Consider the following 12,219-nt stretch of genomic DNA (forward strand, 5'->3'; position numbering starts at 1 on the left):
TTCTAAGATGTGCAGGATACTGAGCTCAGCCCATGTGGTGTGATCATCATTAATGGATGGCTCCTCAATGTTGTCATTGCCAACCTTCCACAAAGTCATAGCATGAATCACAGACTGGTTTGGGTTGGAAGGGACCTTCAAGATCATGTAGTTACAACCCCCTGCCATGGGCAAGGACACCTTCCACTATACCAGGTTGCTCAGTCCTCATCCAACCTGGCCTTGAACACCTGCAGGGAGGAGGCACCCAAAACCTTCCTGGGCAACCTATTCCAGTGTCTCCCCACCCTCACTCTGAAGAGTTTCCTCCAGCTTTTCTTTAGTCTGGCATTTGAGGTGAAAGATAGAACAGTGCAGGCATTAAAGGAAAAAAAAAAAAAAAACAACAAAACCACAACAAAACAAAACACCTTTGGAAAATGAGCTGCATTGTGAGTCTAAAAAAAATAATCCTTTTTAACAATAAATTAATCAAATCTCATGGCAGTTGTAGTGGTTTCAAAATAACAGCTGACAAAGGAAATCAAAGCTTGGTGGTAACATCTAAGTGTGAAAGAAAGTGCTTTCCAGTTAACCTAATCTAAAAGTCATTAACTAGCAACGTGCTGACAACAGAAGAAGCAAAAAAAAAAAACTCCTCACAGAGACTTTTTTGTTTGTTTGTTTTATTCCTGAGCTTCAAGTAATGTCAGAGACAGGGTAGGAATTTAATGCAACAATTTCCATGGAATCCTAGAATGGTTTAAGTTGGAAGGGACTTGAAAAATCATACAGCTCCAACCCTCTGCCATGGGCAGGGACACCTCCTACCAGAGCAGGTTGCTCCAGGCCTCATCCAACCAGGTTTTCAACAATTCCAGGCTTGCAGCCTTCACAACATCTCTGGGCAACTTGTTCCAGAGCTTCACCACCCTCACTGGGAAGAATTTCTTCCTAATGTCTCATCTAAATCCAGCTTCTTCCAGTTTGAACTCATCACCCCTCATCCTGTCACTCCATGCCTTTGTAACAAGTCCCTCTACAGCTCGCCAAAAGCCCCTTTCAGATAGTGGAAGGCTGCTCTAAAGTCTCCCTGCAGCCTTTTCTTCTGCAGGCTGAACAACCTCAACTCACTCATCCTGTCTTCATAGCAGAGGTTCTTCAGGCCTGGGATCATCTTTATGGCCTCCTCTCAACCATATCTGACAGTTCCACATCCTTCTTGTGCTGGGAGCTCCAGAAGCAGAACACAAAGCTCCAAATTTTATAGCAAATTCATAATTACTGCTGCATTATTGGGATGAGATTTGTTGACCCAAAGGTCATTGTTCATTTCAAACACCAAGTGCCAACTTCATGGAGACCACTGCTCTTACTTGTAATTTCCGATCAAAGCAATTAGGATGCCCCTGAGTGAAAGGGATATTTGATATCAGAGAACCATAGTATTGTCAGGGTTGGAAGGCACCTCAAATATCATCTAGTTCCAACCCCCCATGGGCAGGGATAGTTCACACTAGATCAGGTTGCACAGGGCTCCATCCAGCCTGGCCTTAAAAAACCTCCAGGAATGAGAGGACACTGGAACCTAAATTCTTTCCTCACTTCCAAGTTTACTGAAATAATCTGTTCTTAGACCTACACTTAGAACACTCAAAACACTCCTTTCTCAGCACAGATTGACTGACTCTGTGATTAAATGAGCATCATGTCCCATTGCCTGGCTTGGCAAGCTGAGGTTGATCCCTGCTTCTGGTAGACAGTGATGTGGGTTGATGGAGCTGAAATGGTGCAACAAAATGGAAGCTCATTCATTATCTGCCCATCTATCTGTCTCTCTGTCTATCAAGGTAGTAGATAAAGTATTGCCCCTCTGCTGCATGCTGTTGAGATCCCACCTGCAGCACTGGGGCCAGCTCTGGGGTCCTCAGCACAGCACAGACATGGACCTGTTGGAGCAGGGCCAGAGGAGGCCACAGCAATGACAGGAGGGCTGGAAGCCTCTGCTGTGAGGACAGGCTGAGAGAGTTGGGACTGTTCAGCCTGGAGAAGAGAAGGCTCCAGGGAGACCTTCTGGTGGCTTTTCAGTGCTTAAAGGGGCCAGAAAAAAGCTGGGGACAGACTTTTGAGCAGGACCTCATCCAGACCATTAATATTTATTAATGAGCTGATTTTTGAGCTTTTATTGAAGATGTGATAATGTATTTCTTACAAATCTATTTATCTACCATTAATGCTCCACCTCCAGTAGATTGTAAATGAAAGCTCTAAAACCCACTGGCTCCCCATGACACAGATCCTGGTGTTTTGTAGTTGCAGCACAAATTGCTCTCCAAGGAGAGCACATTAAGCTCTTCATTTCTTCTATGATGTTCCTGAAGAGGTGAAGTACTTTACACTTCTCATCAAAATTTGGTGATCTCCAAAATCTCCTCCCTATGGGACATCACCCTGCTACTCCACAACAGATAATCAACTCATTCTAGATGAGCTCCAGCTTGCATCTGGGTGACAGATAAGAGATTTCCTTGGACAGATTGCTGCTGTGATAGACAGAAGTAATATCTCCAACAGCAGGAGGACTTTACCACTTCAATCTCTATAAAGATAACACTTAGGGAGTAAATAGATTTTATTCAAAAGGACATGCATGGAATGTCTCAGGAAATACTCCACTTTGTGTGCTCCCATATGGACTTGCCATCTTGGGTGCAAGGTCACAAAGCCATTAAGCTGATGCTTAAACACTGATCCAGGAATGTAGCTGTGGCCTGCCATTGTTTGGCTGAAATAGATTAATTCAAAATCAGTGTTTACATAGGGATAGTTCTGTGTTAGTGAAGTTAACCACCTGTGTGTGACAGATGAAGGGTCAGAGGGGAGGAGAGGAGAGCTCCCACAGCTCACCAAGTAAAGCTGCACTTCAGCATCACTCACTACAAGAAAGACACTGAGGTCCTGCAACAGGTCCATAGCAGGATTCATAGAGGGGATTGGGGTGTAAGGGACGTTCCAAGGTCATCTAGTCCAACATCCCTGCAGTGAGCAGGGAGGTCTGCAACTAGAGCAGGTTGATATCTTAGTTACTACTGGTGAGATACTGGAATAGGTTGTCCAGGAAAGATGTGGATGCCCCCTCCCTGGAGATGTTCAAGACCTGGTTGGATGTGGCCTTCAGCAACCTGATCTAGTGGAAGATGTCCCTGGCCATGGAAGGGGGGGTTTGGAAATTTAAGGTCCCTTCCAACCCAAACCATTCCAACTATGAAATGGTTCTGCAGGTTTTCTCCTTTATTATAATCTCTTCCTTTACCTTCAGTCTTCTACTTACCCTAATTCTCCAGACAGAAAGCACCATCACACAAGATGTTATCATTGATTCAGAAGTTATCATTGATAGAGAACATAATGAGGTTGTTTACTTTGTCTTCCAGCTCTATCTGCTTGGGCATTGAAGAAATGGATGTTGCCACCTGGGAGGACATTGTTTATATGGCTGGGGCCACTGTCTTTGGCTGTGAAGGTAAGAAAATGAATCTGAGTTCCCACAGAGGGGCTGGAAATCATAAAGTTGGACTAGGAGGTACTTAAGATATACATAGGCACTTTGCTCTCTGGTTTAAAATCAGCTTTAATATCATAGAATGGTTTGGTTTGGAAGGGACCTAGAAGATCATCTAGTTCCAACCCCATGCCATGGGCAGGGACACCTCCCACTAGACCAGGTTGCTCAAGGCCTCAAAATCCAGCACCAGGGAGAAAGGTGTCTGCTTGACGTCTTGGATGGGTTACCCTCCAGGTAACTGGGAAGGGGATTGGGTGCGAAGTGTCTGGACACGAGGAACAATTTCTTCCCTAAAAGGGTTGCCAACCTCTGGCCCAGGCTGCCCAGGGCAGTGGTGGAGTCCCCATCCCTGGAGGGGTTTCAGAGTTGTGGGGATATGGTGCTGAGGGCCATGGTTTAGTGGTGACCTGGTAGTGCTGGGTTAATGGTTGGACTGATCATCTTAAAAGCCTTTTTCAATCAAAACACTTCTATAATTTCATGATTCCAGGCCATTGTTTGGTGCCCAGCAGACTTATTTGCATGAAGCTTTTGAAGAATTTTCTAAATGTGTTTATATTCAGTGACTCATTTCTGCATCTTTTTAATGATTTCTCACATATTTTCAGAGCAGGGAAAGAAAAAAAAAACCAACCCAACACCACATAATTTGGTTCCAGTCCTACACAAAACCAGCCACGTCTCAGGAAAAAACGTCTTGAGGTCATTGCAGTTAGGCTGATAAATATTGTATGACTGCTGAATGATCCAGGGGCTGTAATTAAAGCTAATGGCAAGGCTGCAATTAGCAATGGGGAGAAGGGGAATCATAAAAAGGAAAGCTGCTCAAACGATTTATTGCAGACGTTTAGAGCTTGATCATCTAGAGACCCTCGTGTTTAAGAGGGGTCTAGTAACTGCCTGTGTTGGGCTGTTGTCTGCAAGATCTCTCTTTTTTTTTTTTTTTCTTTTTATTTGTTTTGGAAACGTGCTTTCTCTGAGCAAATGAGGATTTTCCCACCCCACATCTTTTGGGAGCTGTAGATGAACTGGGTTGGAGTGGGGATTTGGGAATTCATAGATTCATAGAATGGTTTGGGTTGGAAGGGACCTTAAAGCTCATCTTGTTCCAGCCCCCTTGCTGTGGGCTAGGACACCTTCCACTAGATCAGGTTGCTCAAGGCCTTGTCCAACGTGGCCTTGATTACCTGCAGGGAGGAGGCGTCCATGGCATCCTTGGGCAACCTCTTCCAGTGTTTCATGAGTGACACCAGTGCAATATGCCCCACGAGAGCCCAGCATAGGACCAGCTTTGCCTGGCATGCTTGCAGCAGTCCTGCAGAAAAGGACTTGGGGGTGCTGGTGGATGAGAAGCTGGACATGAGCCAGCAACGGGCACTTGCAGCCCAGAAGGCCAATAGCATCCTGGGCTGCACCAGGAACAATGTGGTCAGCAGATAGAGAGAGGGGATTCTGCCACTCTGCTCTGCTCTGCTCTGGTGATGCCTCACCCAGAGTGCTGTATTCCCCAGCACAAGAAGGGCTTGGACCTGATGGAGCGAGTCCAGAGGAGGCCAGATGACCAAAGATGATCAGAGGGCTGCAGCACCTCTCCTATGAACACAGGCTGAGAGAGTTGAGGCTGTTCAGCCTGGAGAAGCAAAGGCTCCAAGGAGACCTTAGAGATGCATTTCAATGTCAGAAGGGGATGTACAGCAAGGCTGGGAAGGGACTGTTCAGAAGGGTTTGTGGTGATAGGGTGAGGGGAAATGGTTCAAAACTGGAGCAGGGGAGATTTAGGTTGGACATTAGGAGCAAGTTCTTCACAATGACTGCAGTGAAATACTGGAAGAGGTTGCCCAGGGAGGTGGTTGAGGCCACATTGTGCAATGTCAAACTTGATGGGGTCCTGAGCAACTTGATCTAGTTGGAGAAGATGACCTTCAAGGGTCCTTTCCAACCTGATGCATTCTGTGATTCTGTGGTTCTCACCATGGTCCCAGCAGCTTCTGAAGCTTGGTCTTACCCAGTAACTGCTTTTGAAATATTTGCAGTTCCAGCAATAATCCTGATTGCTCACTTGTTGCATCTCAAGCAGTGTGGCCACCAGGAGAGAGGGGATTCTGCCCCTCTGCTCCTCTCCACTGAGACTCCACCTGTAATGCTGGGGCCAGCTCTGGAGTTGTCAGCACAGGAGAGACAGGGACCTGTTGGAGTGGGGCCAGAGGAGACCACAGCAGTGATAGGAGGGCTGGAAGACCTCCACTGTGAGGTCAGGCTGAGATAGTTGGGGTTTTTCAGCCTGCAGAAGAGAAGGTTTTTCAGTCTGAGGTCTTGGCTTCTGCATCTGAGAGCTTATTCAGTTTGTTAAGCAAGACAAGATTTCCATCAGTTCATCTTTATCATTCAGTGAGCAAATCTCTGAGTCACTGGGCAGAAAAATAGCACTGGGTGCTGGAGTTTGGTGTGGAAGCAGATGAATTACAAGAAGAAGAAAATGCACATTCATAGTCACATACCACCAGCAGACTGGACATAAAAATGCAGATCAAAACTACTTATAATTGAAAAAAATATCTTTTCCCCCTAAGTAACACCAGAAGCTTTGCAGAATCCCAACATGGTGGAGTTGGAAGGGACCTCTGGAGATCATCCAGTCCAACCTCCCTCCTGCTAAAGCAGGGCACCCACAGCAGTGTGCCCAGGATCACAACATCCAGGTGAGTTTGGAATCTCTCCAGAGAAGAAACTCCACAACCTCTCTGGGCAGCCTGTGCCAGGGCTCCAGCACACTCACACCAAAGAATTTTCTTTTCCTCTTCAGATCAAACCTCCTGAGTTCCAGTGTGTGCCCATTGCCCCTTACCCTGTCACTCACTGGGCACCACTGACAAGAGTCTGGCCCCATCCTCTTGCCCCTCACAGGTCCTTTAGCTCTTGCTGAGCATTGATCAGATCCCCTCTCAGGCTGCTCTTCTCCAGGCTCAACAGCCCCAGGTCTCTCAGCCCTTCCTCCTCACAGAGATGCTCCAGGTCCCTCATCACCTTTGGAGCCTCCCCTGGACTCTTCTTCAGCAATTCCCTGTCTCTCTCTGACTCTGGGGAGTCCAGAACTGGACTCAGCACTCCACATGTAGCCTGAGCAGGGCAGAGCAGAGTGGGAGGAGAAGCTCCTCTGACCTGCTGGCCACACTCTCCTTCATGCACCCCAGGAGACCACTGAAGTTCCTGGCCACGAGGGCACATTGCTGGCTCACAAGGAACTCGTTGTCCGCCAGCACTTCCAGGTCCTTCTCTCCAAAGATGCTTCCCAGAAGGTCAATCCCTCACCTGTACTGGTGCAGGGGGTTATTCCTCCCCAGGGTCAGGACCTTACATTTGCCCTTGTTGAACTTCATGAGGCTCCTCTTCACCCAACTCTCCAGCCTGGTGAGCTCATTTTACAAGTGAGAAGATCAGATTGTAAGTGGCTGAACTGCACTGAATTACAGTTTGGTCTGTTCTGGTGGTTTTGAGGTTTGGGTTTTTTTCTTGGTTTTGTTGTCTTTTGTTTGCTTTTTCAATCAAGTTTCTATGAAATGGAAAAGGAAAATGCTGTAGCTGAAATGAAAACAAAGCTCAAAGTCAAGGGTAACATCAATCTTCTTCCCATCTTCCAGGAACATTTAGAGGTTGCCCACATCTTATGGATCTCCAGATATTGTCTTATTTGGCATAGCTCATGGGGAGTCAATGCTGAGAAGAAATCATAATGTGGTTTTACAAGAAGCTTTTACAGAGCCAATCTGTAGGTTGAGTTCACCCAGGGAAGGTAAAGGTTGCAAGGTCTGGTAGGTGAGGTCTCTGAAGATCTGATGACAGCTGTTGCTTTTTGAAGTAGATTCCTGGATGCCCTGGATGCAAAGGGCTGGAGCACATCTGCTGTGAGGCCAGGCTGAGGGAGCTGGGTTTGTTCAGCCTGGAGAAGACTCCAGAGGGGACCTTATAGCTGCTTTCCTGTATTGGAAGGGATCCTACAGAGAGGAAGGAGAGGGACTTTTCATAAGGGTGTGCAGTGACAGGACAAGGGGGAATGGTTTGATGCTGAGGGAGAGTAGGTTTAGACTGGATCTTAGGAAGAAGCTCTTCAGTATGAGGGTGGTGAGACTCTGGAATAGGTTGCCTAGAGAGGTTGTGGAAGTCCCCTCCCTGGAGATGTTCAAGGCCAGGCTGGATGAGGCCCTGAGCAATCAAGTCTAAATGAGAGGTGCCCCTGCTCATGGCAGGGAGGTTGGAGTAGATGATTTCTATGGTCCCTTCCAGCCTAAGCCATTCTGTGATTCTGTGTTCATGAATTGTTCATGCTGAGTGAAGTGGATTTTTAAAAAACATTTCAAATAAGTTTAAAACCATCTTGGAGGACCAAGTTAAACTTAATTGGTTTATCAGTTACTTGCTAGGAATTCCTATGGGAAAGGAAGAAAGTTGGGCAAACTCTTCTTCACAACCAGCTTGGTGAGACACTGGAACAGCTTGCTGAGGACGGTTGTGTGTGGCCCCTCCCTGGAAGCATTCAAAGCCAGGTTGGATGAGGCCTCGAGCAACCTGCTCTAGTGGAAGGTGACCCTGCTCATGGCATGGGGATTGGAACTGGATGATTAGTTCTAGGCCCTATCCTGTTCAATGTCTTTATTGATGATCTGGATGAGGGGATTGAGTCAGTCAGTAAATTTGCAGATGACACCAAGTTGGGAGCAGGTGTTGATCTATTAGAGGGTAGGAGGGCTCTGCAGAGGGACCTTGACAGGCTGGACAGATGGGCAGAGTCCAACAGGATGGCATTCAACAAGTCCAAGTGCCAGGTGCTACACTTTGGCCACAACAACCCCATGCAGAGCTACAGGCTGGGGTGGGAGTGGCTGGAGAGCAGCCAGGCAGAAAGGGACCTGGGGGTAGCAGCTGAACATGAGCCAGCAGTGTGCCCAGCTGGCCAAGAAGGCCAATGGCATCCTGGCCTGTATCAGCAATAGTGTGGCCAGCAGGAGCAGGGAAGTCATTCTGCCCTGTGCTCAGCTCTGGTTAGGCCACACCTTGAGTCCTGTGTCCAGGTCTGGGCTCCTCAATTCAAGGACATTGAGAGACTTGAACGTGTCCAGAGAAGGGCAATGAGGCTGGAGAGAGGTCTGGAGCACAGCCCTGTGAGGAGAGGCTGAGGGAGCTGGGACTGTTTAGCCTGGAGAAGAGGAGGCTCAGGGGAGACCTCATTGCTGCCTACAACTACCTGAAGGGAGGTTGTAGCCAGGAGGGGGTTGGTCTCTTTTTCCAGGCAACCATCACCAGAACAAGGCAACCAGACCAGAACAGTCTCAAGCTGTGCCAGGGGAAGTTTAGGCTCAAGATGAGGAGAAAGTTCTTCACAGAAAGAGTTGTTAGACATTGGAATGTGCTGCCCAGGGAAGTGGTGGAGTCACCATCCCTGGAGGTGCTCAAGAGGGGGTTGGACGTGGCACTTAGTGACATGGTTTAGTAGTCATGAGGTCTTGGGTGACAGGTTGGACTCGATGATCTTTGAGTTTTTTTCCAACCTTGTTGATTCTGTGATTCTGTGATCTTGAAGGTGCCTTCCAACTCAAGCCATTCTCTGAATCCATGAAGAGACCTGACCTGCCTTCCAACAAGGCATTGCATCTAATCTGTGAGCCTGGCTGATGGGTTTGGGTGTCACTGCCATGGCTTTGCAAAGGGTCGGTTTCGACTTCTGTCGCGTTTTGCAGAATTTACAACCTGGATGGCAGAGAATTTGCAGCAAAAATGAGATGCCAGAAAAAATGAAAACGAAGGAAATGAACTGTGGAGAAATGTCAAGTGAGTTATTTCAGAAACCTCTTCCATTTCAGCGTGTCTTATCTAAAAAATTTGTATCAAATGGGACCTTTAAGTGCTCGTGTTATCTTCACTTTCATCTGACACGAAGCAAATGAGCTACCACCAGCAAATTTAGCAGGCAGGAAAATGGGAGGTGGATTTAAATAACAAATGTATGCAAGAGCCACCACAAGAAACATGTTGAGAGCCACTTTTGCCAGCTCTGCTCCGAGTTTTGTAATCAGATGTGTTAATACTTCACCCAGGACTGCCCTCTGCTTGGAAACGGTACAGTCACAGAATCACACAAACAGCCAGGTTGGAAAAGACCTCAGAGGTCATCAAGTCCAACCTATTACCTAATACCTAACACCTCCTGACAACTAAACTATGGCTCCAAGTGCCACATCCAAGCTTTCTATGAACACCTCCAGGGACAGTGACTCCACCACTCCCTGGGCAGCACATTCCAATGGCCAGTTACTCTTCCTGTGAAGAACTTTCTCCTCACCTCAAGCCTAAACTTCTCCTGGTGCAGCTTGAGACTATGTCCTCTTATTCTGCCACTGGTTGTCTGGGAAAAGAGACCAACACCCACCTGTCTACAACCTCCTCTCAGGTAGTTGTAGAGAGCAATTAGGTCTCCCCTGAGCCAGTCCAGGCTATGCAATGAGGCTCCTGCTTCCTCAGGACAATAGGCTGCTATCTACCAGGAGTTGCTTTAGACCCATGTGTCATTTGGTGATCACAAAGCCATCTTAAACAAAGGGTTAAAAAAGGTGCTGAGGGGCCTGGAGCAGTTCTCTGACAAGGAAAGGCTCAGACATCTCCTTTCAGGGACTTGTAGAGAGCTGGAAGGTCTCCCCTCAGCCTCCTTTTCTCCAGGCTGAACAACCCCAGACCCCTCAGCTGCTCCTTACCAGACCTGTTCTCCATTCCATACACTTCACCAGCTTTGTGGCCCTTCTCTTGACCTGCTGCAGCCCCTCAATGTCCTTCTTGGAGTGAGGGCCCCAACCCTGAACCCAGGATTCAAGGGGTGGCCTCACCAGTGCTGAGTACATGGTGACAATCCTTGCCTTGGTCCTGCTGGCCACACTATTGCTGATCCAAGCCAGGATGGTTGTGGCCTTCTTGGCCATCTGGGCATACACTCGGTCACCTTCAGCTGCCTGTCAACCAGCACCCCCAGGTTCTTTTCATCAGTCAGCTTCTGGTACACTGTTTTAAAGAGAAATAGGAGCCCTTCCAAGCATTGGGACAAGCTGCCCATAGAGGTGGTGGAGTCACTGACCCTAGAAGTGTTCTAGAAATGTGTGGACATGGCACTTGGGTACAGAATTTAATGGCCATGGTGGTCTTATGCTGATGGTTGGACTTGATGATCTTGAGGTCTCTTCCATACCCAAACAGTTCTATGATTCTAAGATTCCTTTAGGTCAAACACATTACTAAGCAAATAGATGTTGTAGGGAGATGGAGACATAACTCTTCACCTTCTCCAAAGGTCTTGCAGGTCCCACTCAGCTTTAGTTTGTGCTGGGTCAATTTCTTTCTGAGCTCATCCTGCCTGTGTCTTTCTGCAGCTTTCCTTCTCTGCACAAAAAGCTGCTGGGAGCAGAGCCAGTGTCTGCATGAAGATGTGGAGTGGTGATTTGCATTAATTGCTCCCTCAGGGAGTGGTTTCCCCAGGAAGCTCTTCCAGTGTGTAATGTACAGAGATGCTTAGAGCCCTCACAGCAACAATATGCAGCTCTTTGAAGATGTCCTGCTTCCTGCACCACAGCCAGATTGGTCCTGTTGGAGGATATCAGCCTTTCAAGGAGCTGCTATGCTGGGAAGAGAAACAACACCTACTAGAAATGCAACCACATCTCATTATCTCCATGGCAGGGGGGGTTGGGACTAGATCATCTTTAAGGTCCCTTCTAAACCAAACCATTCCATGATTCCATGATTCTAAGTGGACTGCTGATGGAAAACACAGGCAGGATGAGTCTGTTCTGCATGCTGAGCTTGACCATCCTTAGTGACAGGACACAAGGGAATGGATTTAAGCTGGATTTTAGGAAGACTGGGTATTAGGAAGAAATTAGTAAGTAAGGGTGGTGACACACTGGAACAGGTTGCCCATGGAGGATGTTGATTCCCCCTCCATGGAGGTCTTCAATGCCAGGCTGGATGAATCCTTGAGCAACCTGATCTAGTGGAAGGTGTCCCTGCCCATGGCAAGGGGGTTGGCCCTAGATGGTCTTGAAGGTCCCTTCCAATCCAAGCCATTCTGTGATTATATGATTTTAGGTGGCAAAGTGATATCACAACTTTGTTGATCAGTACTGACATGATAGAAATTAGCAAAGAATCAAAAGCTCTTTGTTGTTTTTTTTTTTTCAGAGTTATCATCTAATTCATTATTTTTATCTTGGTTTTGAAGGGAGAAGGATAAGGAAGCTTAGAATCATAGAATGCTTTGGGTTGGAAAAGGTCTTTAAAGGTCATCTCATCCAATCCCCAGGCTAGAATCATAGGATTGTTTAGGTTGGAAAAGTCCTTTGAGATGATTAAGCCCAACTGTTATCCCAGCACTGCAAGGTCACCACTAAGCCATGTCCCTCAGTACCACATCTCCATGGCTTTGAAACCTCTCCAGGGATGGGGACTCCACCACTGCCCTTGGCAGCCTGGGCCAGGCCTTGGCAACCCTTTCCATGAAGAACTTGTTCCCCATGTCTGACCTAAACCTCCCCTGGTGCAACTTGAAGTTTTTTCCTGGTGACCTATTACTTGTTCCTTGGCAGAACAGACTGACCCTCACCTGGCTCCAACCTCCTTTCAGGGAGTTGTAGATAGCA

This window comes from Indicator indicator, chromosome 7 (assembly GCF_027791375.1).
Source record: "Indicator indicator isolate 239-I01 chromosome 7, UM_Iind_1.1, whole genome shotgun sequence".
NCBI lineage: Eukaryota > Metazoa > Chordata > Aves > Piciformes > Indicatoridae > Indicator > Indicator indicator.